The sequence below is a fragment of the Triturus cristatus genome, chromosome 7 (assembly GCF_964204655.1).
Source record: "Triturus cristatus chromosome 7, aTriCri1.1, whole genome shotgun sequence".
NCBI lineage: Eukaryota > Metazoa > Chordata > Amphibia > Caudata > Salamandridae > Triturus > Triturus cristatus.
The window spans coordinates 1,009,146,507-1,009,167,537 of NC_140590.1; the positions used below are offsets into that span (position 1 = coordinate 1,009,146,507).

At 41.1% G+C, this 21,031-nt stretch overlaps 1 protein-coding gene and 1 long non-coding RNA gene across 3 annotated transcripts in view; one reads left to right on the forward strand and one right to left on the reverse strand.

The window, feature by feature from the left end:
* Positions 1-21,031, forward strand: part of PDLIM4 (PDZ and LIM domain 4) — a 598,403-nt gene that overhangs the window by 506,174 nt on the left and 71,198 nt on the right. The window lies entirely within an intron of this gene.
* Positions 19,219-21,031, reverse strand: part of LOC146811004 (uncharacterized) — a 49,860-nt gene continuing 48,047 nt past the window's right edge. The window contains exon 3 of the long non-coding RNA XR_014966667.1: positions 19,219-19,323. This is a non-coding gene — a long non-coding RNA (uncharacterized LOC146811004). The remainder of the gene's footprint in view (positions 19,324-21,031) is intronic.

Sequence of the window (21,031 nt, forward strand, 5' to 3'; positions counted from 1 at the left end):
TGATTCTGTCATCGAACTCCTTTTGCCTTCTGTCTCTGAAAGCTCCAGTTCAAGCCTGCATCCGTGACCATGAACTTTGTCTCATTCTCTGCGCGGCTCACGAAGCCTGACATCAGCCTATTCTCTGCCAAGAACTGTATTTCACCTTCGAATTATCTGCTTCCCCCTCAGCCGATGCATTCCTGCCTAGTAGCTTAAGTAAACATTCTTCCAGTTACCAAGCAAAAAGGCCCATCTTCTCTGTCCTCATGCAAGTAATTCATAGCCCTGTTACCATGGAATATTCCTACCCCCTCGCATTCAGTGTAGACACCTAGACGCTTGTACACGCACGCACAGTCAGTATAGAATAGATTCTGTCCGAGAGTCCTTCTTTTGTGGATAACATAGTTCTTTAAACATAGGATGTAGATATGATTTGGGATTAGGTTGACTTGACCCCCCAGACTTCTTGTCTCCACACGTAGAGCTAAATGTCAAGTCCTCGTCACCCCCTAGTTATACGTCAATTATACGTCAGACTGCTGCGCGCGCATCAATGCCAAGTATTATCTTATAGATCCACCTATGTATTACATCATAGCCAATCATGTTCCTTTTTACTCATTATTACACCCATTTTCGGCTACGCACACCAAAACGTCAATGTCCTTATCAATTGTTACGCCTACTGTATTCACTTCATTATGATGTATATATTATAAAAGTTACTGCTTGTCAATAAAGTATGTACTTCACTTCCTGAACTCCCGTGGTGATGGAACTTGAAGCATCCGATTATAATCGCTTATTGGAATAAAGCCCATTCTGAAACTCTAATATCACGGATTCTGCCTCTCATTTCATTGAGCTATTTTATTATGTTCCTGTATCAAATTCAGTCCCGGTAAAGGAGAAATATTTACCACATGATGGCGCCCGAACAGGGACACTTTCTCATCTCACGCGCCGGCGGTGCGTTGCAGGCCCGGTCTCCTGCCACAGCTGGACGGACAATAACGCGTACCAGCAGGATTTCCTGTATCTCCCTCCGGTCAAGCGGGGGCGACTGAGACTGCAATCAACACCCAGACGAGGCGGTGAGAAGTGCGAAGTATCCCGACCAGAGCCTAGCTGAGAGAGCAAGATCCGAGGTATACAGAGACCCACCAGTACGACGTCAAGCCCAGTGTCCGACGAATCGAGTTGAGTCCAGTCCAAATCCGAGTCAAGTTCAAGTTACTGAGGCCTTCCGTTTCCGAAGCTACCCGGTGAGTACCATTACTGGGGAGGCATTTTCTGACGTGCACATAGGTTGTGCCGGTCAAGACGGGTTTGGGTACACAAATCCGGTCTGCACTGTTTTAGCAGTGTATCTGTACTGTTTAGCAGTATATCAAGTATTCCGAAGTGTCTAGTTATTGTCTAGTTATTGTCGAGAATTAAGCTTGGTGATTAGTCATGCAGACGATCATCATTGTTGTTCCAGTTAAAGGTTTAATGTTAAATGTTTGAAGTGTTTAAGTATATCGTGGTATGAATGACTGTTCATTATCGTGTTTATTGTATTAAGTCTGTTCAAATTCAAGTATCAGGTCAAAATCAAGTATAAGGTCAGTTCTCAATATGCCGCTCTTTTCGAAATTAAGACAGATCACTACCAGAAAAGGGGTTCTCGAAGAAGCCGTCCCTATCCCTCCTAGGGACACCCCAGGGCATTTTATGTATCATAAACATGGATTAGACGCCATATTATTTCTTGATCTATGGGTAGACTATACCAAGGGATTACCAGAAAGTCAGAGGTGGCCCACAGCGGGGACCTGGGATGCAGAGTGCATCATGAAAGTCGAGGAAGAGTTATGGAAAAGGAAAGTCAGACAGTCACAGAAAGACGCCGTTGAATTATGGCGTAAAGAATCACATAGACGAACAGAAAAAGCACGTAGACAGGAAGAAAAGAGTAAAGAGAATTCCACTAAAGTTCGAGAAAATCTATTAATTGAGGAAGGTATCCGAGTAAAATCAGAACAAGTAGACAGACAAAGAAATACCCTTATGAATGGTATGTATCCCCTTCTGGCCGAAGGATTACCTAAGGCTACTCCGGAAACGCCAAAAGACTTGCCAACCCCATTGTTCCCAATAAAGGTACATCCTAAGGGGCATCCTAGAACCGCAGAAGATGTTTTTCTTTCCTCTTATTTAGATGACGCAGCTCCCGAGTATGCCAATTCCGCCCCACGTAGACCACCTACCAGGGAGGTTCAACGCCAAGATCCAGTACCCATATCCCTACGGCAACAAATCGAGTCACAAGTTTCGGCAAGCACATCTGTTTCTGTATCCGTTCCTACAGCTACTTCTATGGCTGTGTCCACACCTGTAGTTGCTGTGTCACGTTCAACGAATCCTTTTACACCCGACGCCCCAGATGGAGCCGCGGGAGGAGCTGCCAATGTCTTTTCTACACCACCCAGAATAAATAAGCTTACTTTTCAAGAGTCAGCGCATTCACGTACACCCAAACTCCTTAGTGCCCGTGCGCTTAAAGAACTTCTTATAGATTGTAGATATGACCCGGTGCCTGGAAAAGAGGACGAAATGACCCTAGCATCATTGCGTATCAGACGAGCCGCAGTGTATTTAGCAAAGTTACCAGGAATGACTGCGCATCTAGATAATCTATATCATTTTGTCCAAACAGGGCGAGATCCAGAATGTATTTACAGAGCTATGGAATACCAGAAAGTAGAGATACAGGGGGAACTGTTACGTTTCCTCATAAACTGTGTGATCAGAAATCAAGACCGACCGGGGGTAGACCCGGAAGCCATGAGAATTCTTACAAGATGGAGCCAGAATATATCAGAAGGGAGACATGATAAACAAAATTGTATAATAGCCATGTGCCGAAAGATCCGTAAAGAAATAGAACGCCTACACGAAGAGAGATTAGAGACAGACGAGTTCGAACAAAACGAGGAAGAAGGGCCAGGACTGCTCACAGGACAGTCAGACACCATAGCCTATGTAGGTAGAGGAAGATCTTGTAATAGGAATCAGACCAGATATCATACTGACTCAATGCATCCGACGTGTCCAGATAATAGCAGGAATTTTCAAATACCTATGATTAATATAAGGTCTAACGAGCATTCGTTCCAAACCGCCGACAAACTACTCCAAGAACGAAGGGGTTATCATTTCCTCGATTCTATGGATGAACAAGATTTAGCCAGGGCAGCTGTCCATTGGGTGGACAGTCCCGGAAAATATAGTGATGATACAGTAGTACGCGCATTTTTGAATCTTACCCCAGATGAACAAAGGTTAGCTGGGATTTATATGATCCAACAACTCATTATACTGTATCGGAGTCAGCACTCGGACCCTGGTCCCTTGCCTGACATACTGACTGAATTACTTATGAATAAATGGAGAGGTCCAGGTACTGAATTAATTAAAGAAATTCTAGAATCAAGAAAGCAGTATATTCTTTTCGTGTGTTCAGAACATGTTCCATTGTCCGCCAAGGAAAGAACTACGTACCACATAGATAGACAGAATCCCTTACGAGAAGTGCACCCAATAAAGGGTGAGGACAATGAGTTTAAACGCGTATTTGTATATACGCCTATATCGAAAATAGAATTATTAGAAATGAAGAAAGTAGTACCCAGTCATGACAAGGACCCAGCGGGGTTTCACCGAGAAATTAAAGACATGTTACTCATGGGAGAGTATACCTACCCCGACATTATGACAATATTAAAGGTGTTGATGCCTGCTGGCATTTATGAGAAACTCAAAGAAAAAGAGTGGGAGGTAGGTGATCAAAAGATAGAATGGTCAGCATTAGAAGCAGAAGAAAGGGCCCGAGGTCCAGGTTCGGGGCTTGGGGACAAAACTAAGGCATTACCAGGACTACTAGTACAGGTACTGCCACGATTATTAACTACGAAAAAGGAAGATTGGGGTACAATTTCAGCCTGTAAACAGAAGCAAGATGAAGACACTAGTGATTACTATGCCCGTTTCGAAAAATGTTTTGGTATAAATAGTGGCATAAAAGCAAGTAGCGAATCATACCCACATCTGTTTGTAACAAAATTAGTAGAAAATGCTCTGCCTCCAGTAAAGAATAGAGTATTAAAATTCGAGAGTACCTGGCAAGGTAACACTCCAACACAAATGTTACAAATGTTACAGTACCACCACAATAGAATTAAAGAGGAACAAGAACATGAACACAGACGCATGAAAGACACAAAAATGAAAATGCTAGTTTCCCAGACGGTCCCAGCCGAAGGACATAAAAAGGGTATGACACATTCCGATTCAGCAGGACCTGTAAAAGGGACATGCAATTATTGTAAAAAGCCAGGCCATTACGTACACGATTGTCCAGTTCTAAAACATAATATCGCCATAGGTAAAACACAAGAAAGATCACGGCCACTAAGACAAGACCAGAATGAACAAGGAGCTATACAGCATGTCCAGGCAATGCCAGCCGCACAACAGCCAATACAGTTTGTACCAGCTGCACCCCCATTACCTGTTGCTGCCACACAAACAACAACACGACAAATGTATCAGACCGCACAGTATGAATATCCCGAGTATCAGCGTTACGCATGAACTAGCCTAGAGAGGGAAGTTGACTTACCCCTTATCGAGATTCCTGTGGATCAAGAAGGACCTTATGTACATAGTAAATTATTAGGTCAAGATAGAAAATTTTTACTCGATACAGGGGCAAGTCGAACAACTATAAAACGTAGTGAAGTTCCAGGGGCACCCCTCTCAGGCTCACAAAATATTTCCCTTGGTTTTTCAGGCAAACCTATTGTTAATGAAGTGTCACAGCCTCTGCCACTCACGATAGGACCTCTGACCCGAACTACAGATTTACTGCTTACTAAATCATGTCCAGAAAATCTATTAGGAATAAAAACGTTAAAAGCCCTAGGAGCTATAATATGTTGTTCTCCGGAAGGAGTAAGATTGTTTTTACGTGATTTTAAAGGTCACTATGTATCTAGAGACATGGATCCCCGACTACAGACTTTACCTACACGTCTATGGGCACAAGGCCCTACTGATGTTGGTTGCATGAATATTACACCATATCGAGTCACACTAAAGGCAGGAGTGGTGCTACCACGAATGCGACAATACAAGTTACCACCAGATGCTGTAGTGGCTTTACTACAAATCATTGACGAGCTCATTGCCCAAGGAGTAGTTGTGGAAACAGACTCCAATATATGTAATTCACCGATAATACCGATTCTTAAACGAACAGATCCGAAGGCCCCGCCAGTATATCGATTGGTTATTGACCTGCGCGAGTTAAACAAATGTATTGTGCCACAATTCCCTGTGGTCCCAGATATCTCGTCATTACTGACAGCTATTGATTCCGAAGCGACATTCTTCACTGTAATCGATCTCAAGAATGCCTTTTTCAGCGTCCCAATAGATCCGGAAAGCCAATATTTGTTCGGATTTAGTTTAAATGGACGTAGCTTTAAATTCTCACGCGCACCTCAAGGATTTACAGAAAGCCCCAGCATCTATAGCCAAGCATTGAAACGAGAACTTGACAGTATCCACATGCCAGTTAACACGGCTCTGTTTCAATACGTCGATGATCTGCTGATCACCGCAAGAAGCGAAGCTGAATGTGAAAAAGCGTCACTGACAGTTTTACAATTTCTAGCCGAAAAAGGACACAAGGTTTCCCCTTCTAAGCTGCAATTCTGTGTCCAGCGAGTTGTTTATCTTGGACACTCGCTGGACAAGGAGGGAAGGCAGCTTACACCCGACCGCATTCAGTTGATAGTTAACATGCCAACACCTAAGACACAAAAGGAGGTGCGGGCTTTCATAGGCCTCACTTCATATTGTAGACAGTGGATCCCGCAATATGCATTCCTAGCAAAACCACTCATTCAGTTGACAACCCAGGAGGCAGCCACATCGACTATTCTCCCTTGGACTCAGGAACATACACAAGCTTTTGAAAGCCTAAAGAAAGCTTTATGTCAAGCACCAGTTTTAGCAACACCATGTTACAGAAAACAGTTTACACTCTTTGTTACAGAACGCGAAGGTACTGCCTTGTCAGTACTCACACAGGAACAAGCAGGAGCACACAAACCATGTGCTTATTTTTCTAGTACATTAGATCCAGTAGCTCAGGCTTTGCCTGCGTGCCTGAAATCAGTAGCAGCGACAGCTTTAGCAATCAGACAAAGCGATGCCATAGTGTTAGGACATCCATTGACAGTTCAAGTACCACACGCAGTAGAGGTTCTTGTAAATAGAACACAAACACAACACTTGACCGTAGCACGACTTACAGGGTATGAACTGACACTGTTTCAGCCGCATATAGAAATAAGACGCTGTAACACATTGAATCCTGCCACACTTTTGCCAGTAATCGGAACAGACCCACTAATCCATGACTGTATTGAAGTCATTACTGTAACGACAAAACCCAGACAAGACTTGACCGATGTTCCATTGTCAGAACCAGACTTAACATTTTATGTCGATGGTTCATGCATGAGAACAAGTACAGGAGAGTTAGTAGCCGCTTATGCAGTCACAACCGATACTGAAGTTATTGAAACTAATCGTATAAATACTTTGTCAGCTCAAGCCGCAGAGCTCATCGCTCTGACACAAGCCTGTATTCAAGCCACGAATAAAAAAGTCAACATATACACTGATTCACGTTATGCATTCGGAGTTGTACATGACTTCGGCGTGCTGTGGCGAGAGAGAGGTTATTTAACTTCCCACGGTGCCCACATTCAGCACGGACCCCTCATTCATGCATTATTAGATGCAATACATCTACCCACTGCAATATCAATTATGAAATGTAAAGCCCATACAAAAGTTACTGATACCATTTCCCAAGGCAATGATCTAGCCGACAGAACAGCTAAACTGACTGCTCAAATTCAAACCCCCGATATGACAAAGACAATAGTCCCGACACCGACACATTGTATGACAGTTAAAGATCCTACTCTTGACGTAATTGACATACAGACACATGCTACACCAGACGAAATAAAGAAATGGACTGAATTAGGAGGGATCCAAACGGACCAGGGATGGATGATGAAGGAAAGGTCTGTGTGGTTCCTCCCTGATTCAATGGTCCAAGTCGTAATCAACACTATACATAGTCCAGCACATCTAGGAGAAAAAGCTATGCTAGATAGCATTCAACACATTTGGTTTAATAAGCATTTACGAGCAGCAGCCAAACAAAAGGTCCGTACCTGTATGATCTGTTGCCAGTTCAACCCGGGAAAAAGTGTTCCCGTAGAACAGGGTGGATTTCAGCCTCCTGATCACCCTTTTGAAGTCCTACAGATGGATTATATCCAGATGGAACGATGTCGAGGATTCAAATATGTTCTCGTGGTTGTCTGCGCTCTGTCCCGTTGGACAGAGGCGTACCCAGTTTCAGATTACACTGCCCCGACTACTGCCAAACAGTTGGTTCGAGAATTCTTCCCACGATACGGTTTACCACGTGTTGTCTACTCAGATAACGGCCAGCCGTTCTCATCCGAATTAATGAAACACGTTTCACTTCTGTTAGGTTATCAGTGGAAATTCCACTGTGTCCGACATCCCGAGGCAGCAGGTCTCGTAGAAAGACATAACCAGACACTGAAAATCAGACTGTCCAAAATATGCAGAGAGAAAGGTGTCGACTGGATAGTAGCATTACCAGTTGCACTCTTTTACATGAGAATGGTAGCACACTCTAGAACAGGGCTATCCCCGTATGAGGTGATCTTCGGTAGACCACCGAATATGTGGGGGACGCCTATACCACGCAAAATAACTGATATTGACTGTAATATGCTGGCAGATTACTTGGCTTCCTTGATGTCTGCACTACAATCTTCTCGTTCACAGGTAGCTGCAGCCTTTCCCGACAACACTGAGGCGAAACCCCATGACGTTGTTCCGGGTAATCTTGTCTTTGTGAGAAATTTCGACAGAAAAAATCAACTGGAGCCCAGGTGGAAAGCACCCAAGTTGGTCCTGTTGACCACAAGAACAGCCGTGAAGATCGAGGGCCGCAAGGGTTGGATTCATTCAAGTCACATAAAAAAATTTCATGGACTACCTTCAGATATAGACACTGTGCCCTGCACTCCCTCACAGACTGATTCAAAACTTCCTTTGGTGGAAAAAACGGAAAGCGAACTTTACAAACTAAAGCTTAGGCCCACCAAGTCGAGCAATTTGATTGTTTAAGTCCTCTCCAAGGTGAAGCGGTTGAATTGTCTCTGACATGTATCCCCTGGACCTAAGTAGAGGAAATACCGGAAAAATGTTGAAACGACAGGCGTATTGTAAATCACTGCGTAGCCACTGCATAGTGACATTATTAATCTTGTTTTTATTGAGTCTTTTAATAACTATTACAAGTATGTTGTTGCACATATATTACCCTATTTCTAGACATGTTTATAATGTTGCTGCTGAACATTCTTTTAGTGACTTACCTCCGCATGAATTGTCTTATAGACTTGCGCTGCGCAATAACACTTTCATTAGTATGTTACACCATTCCCATCAGACTAGTAACGCCACCAATTGTTGGGTGTGTGGCCGACTCCCTCCCTATCAGAATTATGAAGGAGTCCTGCCATTCTTTCCGCACCCATTTACACATAATGGCTCCTGTGGAGCATGGTTCAGTTTAATTAATTCCATAGACTCAGACACAGCAGTTTACCAAGACCATTGGATATGGGGAAACCTGAACCTAGTTTTACTCAAAGTCTGCTACCCTGACAAGGAGGGTCGCCCCAAAAGAACAGGAACTGATCTAGAAAATGAAGTATATGGATTAGGTAATTTTACACCTAATCTCATGATTCTAAATGTCGTATCCGAAGTTGAGCTAGTCTTACCCACCATGTCAGTATTCCCAGCAAAGGGTGAATTGTGTGTAAGAAAGGTTGGTTCTATACATATGGGCCATAGTAAATGCACTACTACAGTAGAATTCAGTGATCAAGGCAAATCTTCATTCAGAACTTCTCGCCACTCCTACTTTATATGTGGTCAGACTGCATATATGCGTCTACCTCTAGATTGGGATGGTACCTGCTACATAGCATTCCTTTTGCCACCTGTTTTCCTAGCTCCTCCTGATTATTACAGAAATATTCATTTAGTACACAATAGAGAACGGAGAGATCTCCCCATTGTCGATTACACTGAGACGGCATGGGACAAGTATGTAGATTTCAATAAAGGCATCTTTCCCTATATAGGTACTGTTACTAATAGTAAGCTAATACGTAGATTAACTAGAACCCTTGAAGCAGTAGTGAATGAAACTATTTCCGCCTTAGGCAATTTAACAGAAGAACAGTCTGCTATGCGGATTGTTGTGCTTCAAAATCGTCTTGTCCTTGACGTCATCCTGGCTGATAGGGGCGGAGCTTGTAGGGTCATCGGATCAAGTTGCTGCATATTCATACCAGAAAATTCGCCATCCGTATATAAAGCCATCACTCGCCTTCATAAGATAGTAAGCCAGATACACCAGAACCCAGGCACTTGGACTTGGTCCAGTTGGTTTTGGAATACGGTATCAGCCTGGGGATGGAGAGTTCTATCCTTCCTAGGTATAAGCCTTCTCATACTATTCAGTTGCTGTCTATGTCTGCAATGTGGACCAGCAATTTGTGGTCTGTGTGCCACATCGTGCATTCCACATCAAGATTTTCATTCAAGATCCCGGAAGAAGAAAGAAGAACAAATGATGCTATATGAACAGATAAATGGATTGATGAAGATTGATATCTCGTGAAGGGCAAGAAGGGGACAAGGAGGGAATGTGGAAATATGGATTTTTCTGGTCAGTTATGTCCCCTATCTTGGACCCCAACGGTTCTATGTGCATGTCGCAAGTACATGTATGCTCCCTCCAGTTCCAGTAATAATGACGCAAACACATGTGCGTCCATCGTCAACATGTCCTCTGTCAGATCCGCCATAAATGGGCTGGATATTCCATTCCTAAATATGAAAGGCTACCGGCTTTATATGGTTCACTTATGCCATTTTACAGTTCAGGCAAAAAGGCCCTGATTCTGTCATCGAACTCCTTTTGCCTTCTGTCTCTGAAAGCTCCAGTTCAAGCCTGCATCCGTGACCATGAACTTTGTCTCATTCTCTGCGCGGCTCACGAAGCCTGACATCAGCCTATTCTCTGCCAAGAACTGTATTTCACCTTCGAATTATCTGCTTCCCCCTCAGCCGATGCATTCCTGCCTAGTAGCTTAAGTAAACATTCTTCCAGTTACCAAGCAAAAAGGCCCATCTTCTCTGTCCTCATGCAAGTAATTCATAGCCCTGTTACCATGGAATATTCCTACCCCCTCGCATTCAGTGTAGACACCTAGACGCTTGTACACGCACGCACAGTCAGTATAGAATAGATTCTGTCCGAGAGTCCTTCTTTTGTGGATAACATAGTTCTTTAAACATAGGATGTAGATATGATTTGGGATTAGGTTGACTTGACCCCCCAGACTTCTTGTCTCCACACGTAGAGCTAAATGTCAAGTCCTCGTCACCCCCTAGTTATACGTCAATTATACGTCAGACTGCTGCGCGCGCATCAATGCCAAGTATTATCTTATAGATCCACCTATGTATTACATCATAGCCAATCATGTTCCTTTTTACTCATTATTACACCCATTTTCGGCTACGCACACCAAAACGTCAATGTCCTTATCAATTGTTACGCCTACTGTATTCACTTCATTATGATGTATATATTATAAAAGTTACTGCTTGTCAATAAAGTATGTACTTCACTTCCTGAACTCCCGTGGTGATGGAACTTGAAGCATCCGATTATAATCGCTTATTGGAATAAAGCCCATTCTGAAACTCTAATATCACGGATTCTGCCTCTCATTTCATTGAGCTATTTTATTATGTTCCTGTATCAAATTCAGTCCCGGTAAAGGAGAAATATTTACCACAATTCTAGTGGCTCCAACTTGGGCCAGACAACCGTGGTACACCACATTGCTGGAACTGTCAGTAGTTCCGCACCAAAGATTACACCTCTCACCATGCCTCTTAACCCAGAACCGTGGAGAGATCAGACACCCGGACCCAGCTCAGCTCAACCTTGTGATCTGGCTCCTGAAATCTTAGAATTCGGTTACCTTAAGCTTCCTCCTGACTGTATGAACGTCATTAAGGAAGCTAGAGGCCCTACCACTAGAGCCTGCTACACAGCCAAGTGTAAACGATTTGTGATATATTGTCATAACAATAACATCAATCCCCTAGATGTGTCTATCTAACACATCATAAGCTACCTACTACACCTACAAAGGTGCAACTTAGCCTCTACGTCTATTAGGCTACACCTTGCTGCCATAGCAGCATATCTACAAAATAGACAACATTTATCACTTTTCAGGGTACCTGCCATCAAAGCCTTTATGGAAGGATTCAAAAGGATAATTCCTCCCAGAGTTCAACCCTCACCTGTGTGGAATTTAAATATCGTTCTCACAAGACTAATGGGACCTCCCTTTGAACCTCTACATAAATGTGAGCTTCAATTCTTAACATGGAAGGTTGCTTTCCTAGTGGCCATAACTTCTCTAAGAAGAGTTAGTGAGCTACAAGCACTAACTATTCAGGAACCATTCTTACAAATCCATCACAATAAGGTTGTTCTCCAAACTAATCCTAAATTACTCCCTAAAGTCATTTCTCCCTTCCACCTTAATCAATCTGTGGAGTTGTCCGTATTCTCGGACCACACACAGTCGCAGAAAGAGTTCTTCATACTTTAGATGTTAAAAGAGCATTGCTCTATTACATTGAGAAAACACAACCTTTTAAAAAAACTAAACGACTTTTCGTTTCTTTCTCACAACCACACAAAGGCAATCCCATGTCAAAGTCCCGGATAGCCAGATGGACTGTTAAATGCATACAAATTTGCTACCACAAAGCAAAACGATCTTTAACTGTTCCTCCTAGAGCCCACTCTACAAGAAAAATAGGGGCTTCTATGGCATTTTTAGGGAACATTCCATTAGATGACATCTGCAAAGCAGCTACATGGTCTATACCGCACACGTTCACAAAACACTATTGTGTAGATGTGCAATCAAAACAACAAGCTAGTGTGGGCCAAGCTGTACTCAAAAGCCTATTTCAGACTACATCAACAGATACTGGTGGCTGCCGCTAAGGAATGGGACTGCTATACAATCTATGCATAGTGTGTAATCTGCAGCTCATATGCCTCGAACTGAATATGCTACTTACCAGTATGCATCTGTTCTTGGCATGTAGAGCTGCAGATCTATACATGCCCACCCGCCTTCCTGTATCTGTTCCATTATTATCTTATTTAGATACAGCATACAAGGGCATCTTCCTGTTTCTTACAAAGCTCCATCATTTCCCTGCTGGCGGAAAACAATCTGAGGATGGAGCCGATGCCCATGAGCACTATGATCCTAAGGATGAGTCACCTACCTCTTGACTTCCAAAGACTTTCCAAGACAAAAACAAGTGCAAACATCCGGGCCCAACACCAGATGGCGATCTATGCATAGTGTGTAGATCTGAAGCTCTACATGCCAAGAACAGATGCATATTGGTAAGTAGCATATTCCTTTCAGGGATGATTAAAGGTCTCTAAGGTGCCGCAAGAGGGCCGTAGTTACTTAGGGGAGAAATTTACTCATGTTTGGGTAGAATGCTTCAAATAACTGGAACAGGAGGTCAAGTGTGGTTTCAGAAGCACTCAAGAAGCCGAGCAATGCAGCATAAAGAAACATACTATACGGTTGCCTTTTTCACAACTCTGTACAAATTATTGTATAATAGACAAATTTGATTTGCAGAATACAAAACCGTACTTTAATAGTTCTTGTACATATATAGCAATTTAAACATGTCAGTAATTTGCTCTGTGCAAACTAAGGCTTCATTATGAGTTCATTGCAATATTGTGCGGTAACTCCTGTTACCACATTTATAGCAATTAAAAGTTTAGCAGCCAACACCTCACTACAGCAAGTTTCCCCTGATATATTTCGGCAGGTCAAACCTGCTGAATGGAATGGAAACATGTTGATTTTGGTGCTTAGAGCAACCATTTTCCAGGGAAAATCTCGAAACAAGGAGTTAAGTTATTGGAACCAATTAATTTTGTCCCCGAGATGGATTTTGTCAGCACCGATTAAATATCCCCTCAAATCCAGGGTCACTCGTACTGAAGGCCTAAGGGTTTATCATTAAGACTGTGGGGCATATCAACAAGGGCTTTATCTCTGCTTTTTTGGCTTTAAAAGCCAAAAAATCAGAGATAAAACTAGCCCCCTATCAGCAACAGGGTGCTAACACGCAAATTTGCATGTTAGCACCCTTTTACTCTACGCTTCCCCTTGCATCTCTAATGAGATGCAAAGGGGGCGTTCCAGAGTAAAATAATAGGAGAATATTATCAAGGATATTGCTAATCCTGTTAGCGATAAAAAAAGCAGTGCTAACCGCGATTAACGCTGCTTTTTTACGTCTGGTATTTTTCTGACTTAGCCATGATATCCTATGTAAGGTGGATATCATGGCTAAGTATGTATATCCCTATCAGCAAGCTATCGCCAAACCTTGTGGGATTATCGCTGTATTTCGAGTGATAATCACACAATTGGCAGCTTGCGCTCTGAATTTTATCGCTTTGGAGATAAGCGTTGCTGATAGCACGCTATCTCCGCGATAAAATTCAGAGTTGGCCGGCGATAATTATCCTCACGCTAAGAGCGCTGAGCGATAATTATCGCCGGCCCTTGCTGATATGCCCCTGTGAAAACTCTCCATAACGCCCACTACTTTTCAGAAAAGTTTTTGAAAGGTTTGTGGGTTGTGCTTCATTGTGTGAAACCGAAGCTCACCATTGTACTGCCTGCACAACTCACACCTGTTCCACTAGTTCCTTAATAGGTGTAGTCTCTTGTTTGCGCTTAAAAGTCCCACCAAACTATTCAGTCACTTAATATGTGTGCAGCCCAGGCCTGCAGAAGGAAACGTAATACCATGAATAACAAAGGCAATTAAGAATGTATCGAGTTACATAGAAAAGCTAGAAAGTCCGGAAAGAAACGTTTGAATCTGATAGTATTCAAACCATAAATCAAACAGGCCTGGCGAGGTTTGTAGTGCATAGGATGACGCCCAAGTTTAGGATTTCAGTATGATTAAAATGAAGGGTTTGCTCACCTGCGATCACCACGCAATCTTTGAAAGAGGCGTGGATATGGCGAAGGACTCCACAGAAATGAACTGATTGGTTCTGATGAATTATTGATCCATACACGATCACTAGCAAATGTTACATTTAATGTATTAATAGTGAATGCAGAGAAGCGCTATTTATTGACTCGAGCGTTAACGCTTTTAAAGATGTCTAGGGAGTATGATTCACTGTGACTGCGTTCTGGATCTCCGATGAGTAGGAAATGTGTTTTACTGCTCTGTGGAAACGTGGCTTTGGTGTCATTCTTTCCTGAAACTTTCATTCACACCTGGAAAACACCGGTTTAACTCAACAACTCAACTCTTCTACATTTACATGTAGCATCATCAATGCAATCTGTTCTCTAATCAAGTAAGCTAAGTCAATATTTTTTTTAAACATTTTTAGGTTATAAAGAGTAACTTTATTGAAAATTAAACAGGTGTCACTATACAATATAAATGATTCATCATCAAACAACATGTCATAAGTAGGTTCCAGCATAAATACATAAATATAAATGCAAAATAACAGGCACTTATCATGAGAAAATAAAAAGAGAAATGATATAGATTTACATAATATTTACATAATGTTTAATGGAATGTCTAGAGGGTTTACGGAGGTTTAAGTACCTCTTGTTGGGAGGGATTTGGAGAGAAATGTTGCTTGGCACAAGTATCAAAGAATGTAGTAACCGGTAACCATAACTGAAGTCTTTTAGTAACCGTAGAAGTGGGTAGATTAAAGAACGTATCCAATCTATGATTGTGGCATACATCATACCACCAGGCCTTATATGACATTTTTGTAAAATCCTTCCAATGCCTAGTGATTTGTTGAAAGGCAACTGCTATTAGTAAACCAATTATTTTGAATTTAGTCCCAAACCGGTGAGAGGCTACCTAGGAAGATATTTGCAACAGAGAACGGAACATTAGTGCCAAAAACTGAATTAACTTGAGACCAGATCCGTTTCCAAAAATTATATACTGGTGAACATGAGTACAGCATATGAAATAAATCAGCGCTTGGGAATAAACAGGACCAGCAGGTGTCTGGTGTATTAGGAAATCGTTTATGTATGGTTTGCGGAGTTAACAAAAGCCTATAATATATATAAAACAGTGTTTGCGTCAAACTAGCTGCTCTTGGGGATTTGCGTATCTTAGTCCAAATCTTAGTCCACAAGTGTAAGGGCCACACAGTATTAAAGTCCTACTCCCATGCCGCTTCAGTGTTTGATTTTGGCCTCAGTGTGTCAGGGGACTGGAAAAAGGCATATAGGATAGGTGCTTTGGGTTAAGTGCGTAAAAGAGCAAATAGATCTTTATGCAGAGGAGTGGTACGATCGTTAGAGGTTTTATCCAATAACTTTGTGTAAGTATCAAGAATCAATTTACGAAGAATGTAATATTTAGAGCTAAACGAGTTAGGTAAGGAGTATAACTGTTGAAGCGAGGAGAAAGAAAGAAATTCTTTATCTAAGAATAATTGGTGAACCCATATTAAGCCACGCTGTTTCCATGTTCTCCAGTAAATGGGTTTGTTGCGTATCAATAGGGCGGAATTGTGCCAAATGGGCGAGTTTAAAAAAGAATCAGGAGTATCGTGAGACAGGGGATACACAGGGCTTAATAATTTGGAAGTAAGTTTAAACAAAGAGGTAGATAATGTTTGGGGTTTACGGGAAAAGGAAAGGTTCTCTTGAAATGAAAAAGGAGAGAGAAACGAAAGTTCAACAGATGTCCATAAGGGACAATCGTCCACAGAGTCAAACAACCAGTAGGAGGCTTGTCGCAACAGGAAAGCTTTATGATAAACAGAGAAATTGGGAAAATTTACTCCTGCTTTAGGGCGCATTAGCTTAGAGATAGACATTCGTGATTTCTTGGTATTCTAGAAAAAAAGAGGACAGTATTGAGTTAACAGATTTAAATACTTTAGTAGATATAGGGATCGGGATATTGGAAATGGTATATAAAACTATGGGAGATAGTATCATCTTGATAGTATCCAGGCGACCCCACCAAGATAAATAAAGGGGATGCCATTTATTTGTGAGCTCTGAAATTTTTTTGATGCAATTATTCATACATAAAGTTACCGTACCTTTAATTGTTGGTGTAAAATTTAAACCCCAAGTACTTGATATAAGATGGCTTCCAGGTAAAGTTAGTTGAAGCAAAATCTGCCTTAAAGGTAAACTTTGTCAAGGGTAAAATTTCACATTTATCGCTATTTAGTTTGTAACCAGAGATTAGTAAGAAGGATTGGACGTCTTTTAAAAAGGCAGGGATCGATTCGTTGGGGCTCGAAAGGAAGAGCAAAATATCGTCAGCATACGCTGCAAGTTTAACATTGGCAGTGGGAGTCTGAAAACCTTTTATTCGGACGTTTTGACGAATTTTTGAAAGAAAGGGTTCAAGAGCCAAATTAAAAAGGAAGGGGGATAGAGGACATCCTTGACGTACTCCTCTGCCAAGGTCAAAGAATGGTGATATTAGACCGTTAGCACACACAGCAGCACGAGGGTTAGAGTATAACAGTGAGATTAGAGAAATGAAATTTGGACCAAAACCAAACCATTTGAGGGTATAAAATAGGTATTGCCATTCTACTCTATCAAATGCTTTTTCAGCATCTAGGGCTATAGCTGCAAGGGAGTGGTTAAAATGTGAAGCTTTAGATAAAATGTTTAAAAAAAGTCTAGAATTATCTTGTATGACTCGTCCCTTCACAAAGCCAGATTGTTCCTTGCCTATAACCTTTGGGAGGTAAGGGTCTAGGCGTAGAGCTAGTGCTTTGGAAAAAATCTTGTAGTCTATATTAACCAGCGATATGGGTCTAAATTTTTACAGTACTTTGGATCTTTGCCCTCTTTAGGTATTAAACAAATATGAGCATCAGAGAAAGAGCCATTAGATTTTTTTAAAGATTGAAAGGAGTCAATTAGAAGATGAAGTTTAGGCATTAATAGATTGGAGAAATGGAGAAAGAATTCAACAGTAAAGCCATCTGGTCCAGGAGCTTTATCTTTTTTGAGGTGTTTGAGTGCATTGAGAAGTTCTTGTTGTGTTACCTCAGTTTCCAGAAATGATAAATCAGCAGAGAGCCAATGTGGTTTTTGTATATTTGAGAAAACATTTGATAGCGTAGGGTCTGTGGCATGAGTTTCGGAGGAATACAATTTTTCGTAAAATAAAGCAAATTCATTTAAAATTTCCACATCTTTGAACTTTAAAACTGAACTATCATCGTAAATAGAATCAATATTCAATTTGTTATGTTTAGTTTTTAAATAGTTAGCCAAAAGTTTCCCTGCCTTGTTTCTACCCCCATAAAATTTAGCGCTAGATTTCAGTAGATATAACGAGGCATTATCCGTTGATTCCTTGTTAAACTGTAACTTTGCTTGTATAAGGGTATTGAGAACAACTTTTGAATTAGATGTATAAAAAGAATGATCCAGTCTCTTAATGTCCTGAAGTAATGAACGAGTACGGTTGCGAGCAGCACTACGTTTCTTTGCCACTTAAGTTATGATAAAATCCCTTGTAGAGGCTTTCAAAGCATCCCAAATAGATGAAAACGGTAGGGATTCAGAGTGATTACTAAGGAAATAATCAACAAAAAAGGCCTTAAATGAGGAAGAAAACACTGGATCAAGAAGAAGAGAATTGTTAAATCGCCATCTTCTAGAAGCAGTAGTTTTGGGTAAAAAGTCTAAATCCATTGAAATAGGAGCGTGATCAGATAACAAAATAGGCCCTATTTCTGCGCACATAAGCCCTTGCGAAATGTTATGCGATACAAAAAGTAGTCAAGTCTTGATTGTGAATGATGCATCGGGGAGTAAAAGGTATATTCTCGTGTGGTTGGATTGCATAATCGCCAGGCATCGAGAAGTTTGTGCTGTGTGATCGTATGGATAAAAGATTTATGTGCTTTATTGGGAATAAATGAGACTTTAGAGTTTCGATCTATGAAAGGATCGAAAATCTGATTGCAATCTCCTGCCAATATGAAGTTATCGTCCATGTGTAAAGTTATCTTCTTAGCTACTGAGAGCCAAAAAGAAGAGTCTCCAGCAGTGGGGGCATAAACATTTAAAAAAGAGACTGGAACATCCTTCAACTGCAACTTAACATTAAACCAGCGGCCATCTGCGTCAGATTCTTGCGAAATGAATTTAAAGGGGAGAGATTTACGACATAGTATCATGACTCCATTACGTTTCCCATCACCATTTGAATAAAATACATCTCCTACCCAACCTTTTTTTAATTTTAAGGCTTCAGTGTCAATGAGATGAGTCTCTTGCAAGAACACTATATCTGCATTTAACTTGGCCAGATGGGATAGAACCTTTTGTCTTTTAATGGGGGAATTTAGCCCTCTCACATTCCATGATACCAATCTTAGCGGCATAACAGATTAGAAAGAATAAAAGTTGATAAAAATAACCAACGAGAGTGCATAATAATTGAACAAATAGGTGAAGTACCTAAGGAAAAGAATACCTTACCATTAATAACCATGACTGGAGAGAAGAAAAAAGAAGATATCAAAAATAGTAAGGGGCGAGGAGATGTTTGGTAAAGGAATTCAATAAAGTAAGAGGAAACATAATAGAGGTTGTGGAATGAATAAAGGAGATGTGAGAGTAAATAAAAAGAAATAAATATTGTTAACAGGAGATGCTGGAAGCTGACAGAAATAATTAAAAATTCAAACAGAAAGTAGACAATAAAAAGAAGAAAAATATCATATGAAGAAGAGACACCAACGACACCCATAAAGTGAAAAGAAGGATTTGTTAGAAGAAAAAGAAGAAAGAAAACCAAAGAGAGAAGTAGAATAAAAATGTAGTAGAATTACATACCTACATAAGGAGAAAACAAGTAGACAAGGGTGGAACCACATGGAATAGACGACACATCCAAGGTCAGCTGAGCGAATGGACCAGGGAGACATCACGAACAAGGATAAGGAACCTGTGGAAGCGAAGATAATGATAAAAAAAACATTAGGATAAAGGAGAACTGGGACGAACAACAGCAGAAATAGTAGTAATCTAAAGGAACAATTGTATAAAATCAAACTGGGAATACTGTACGATAAGAGCTATACAAACTTAAAAGACTCAATTTTCAAACCATTAAAAATAATAGTGAGGAAAGCAAAAATACAATCAACAATTTAGAGAGAAATAAAACATCATCAAGCTACAAACAAGTTTCAAAGATTAACCGATGAGGAAGAGCCAGAGGACTCCATGGCAGAAGGTTTGCACGAGTTTATGAAACTTTGCAGACGCAGTGGGTCTTCATAAGTAGTTGTTCTGTTATTATATGTAACCTTGAAAAAGCAAGAGTGAAAAAGACCATATCTGGCTCCTAAAGAGCGAAGATCAGCTCTCATATTTAGAAAGGCTTTACGGCGGTTGGCGGTAGCTGAGGCATAGTCCTGAGCAAAAAACATGGAGGAGCCTGACCAAGTAATCTTTGGAAAAGATTTAACCGCCGCCAATACCTCCAACAAATCTGTGTATTCTAAAAAATACAAGATAACTCCTCTTGGTCTTTGTGAAGGCGAGCCTTGAGAAGGTACACGGCCTAGCCAGTGCGCTCGTTAAATGTTTAGTGTTGTACCCTCTGGCATGTGAAGGAGTTTTGGAAGAAATGATTTAAAGAAAGTGAGGGAGTCGGACCCCTCAAGTCCTTCTTCCAAACCATAAATGCGTAGATTATTCCTCCTATTCCGATTTTCCAAATCCTCAACCTGTTTTTGGAGCATCGAAACTTGAGATTGAAGATGGGAGACCTTAACACAAGATTCTTTAAAAGAGGTAACACTTTGCTCGACTGAAGAGACCCTAGTTTCAAGTTGAGACCAGTTGTCTGTTAAAACTTGCAATTTAGTATTAGTGTCTTCCATAAAGGGACGAAGAGCTCTTATTTCCTCCAGGAATAACTCCATAGACACTGGTGACGCCGATTTGGGAGTCGAAGGAGGGTCCTTTTTCAATCGCTTAGTATTGGATTTCCCCAAAGCAACTTGAGAGGGCTCCATTGTTGCATCCAAGGTTTGAGAAGATGACGTTAAAGAGTCTTCTAAATTGGAAAATTCGGAAAAAAATCCTCGAATTTTTCACAAAAATGTGCTTTGGTTTGGAAGATGAATGGTATGGCGCCTTTGTTCTGCCCATAAATCTCACAACGCGCACTCTTCTTGGCGTGAATTAAGTGATAATATGACGTTGAGCAGTGAGGGCCACACAAAAAGAAAATGTCACAAAAGAGAGACACAATGTAATTGTATAAAGGAGAACTGTAAAGTAAGAAACACAAAAGTCTCTTTTTATTTAGGAAGTTAGTCATAAAACAGCAGATTATCCCTTCTAGGATCTTAGTGCGAGAGGCAAAAAAGTACACGATGATAGTCTAATGGTGAGCCTAAAAAGGCCACTATAAAACTTTCCTCATCGGTGTTTATATGAAAGTCAGGCATGGAAATGCAACAAACGCTCAGTAAATCCCAGCTTAGAAGGATTAAAGACAGCAAATGAGAAATTTCACATCCGGGATGAGCAGAAAATGAAGTAGGCAGCTGTTGTGCCTCGCAGTAACATTATGCAATGAACTAAATAAAAAAGAAAAAAGAATAAAAATATGAGGGTGAGGCATGCTCTAAAATGGCTGC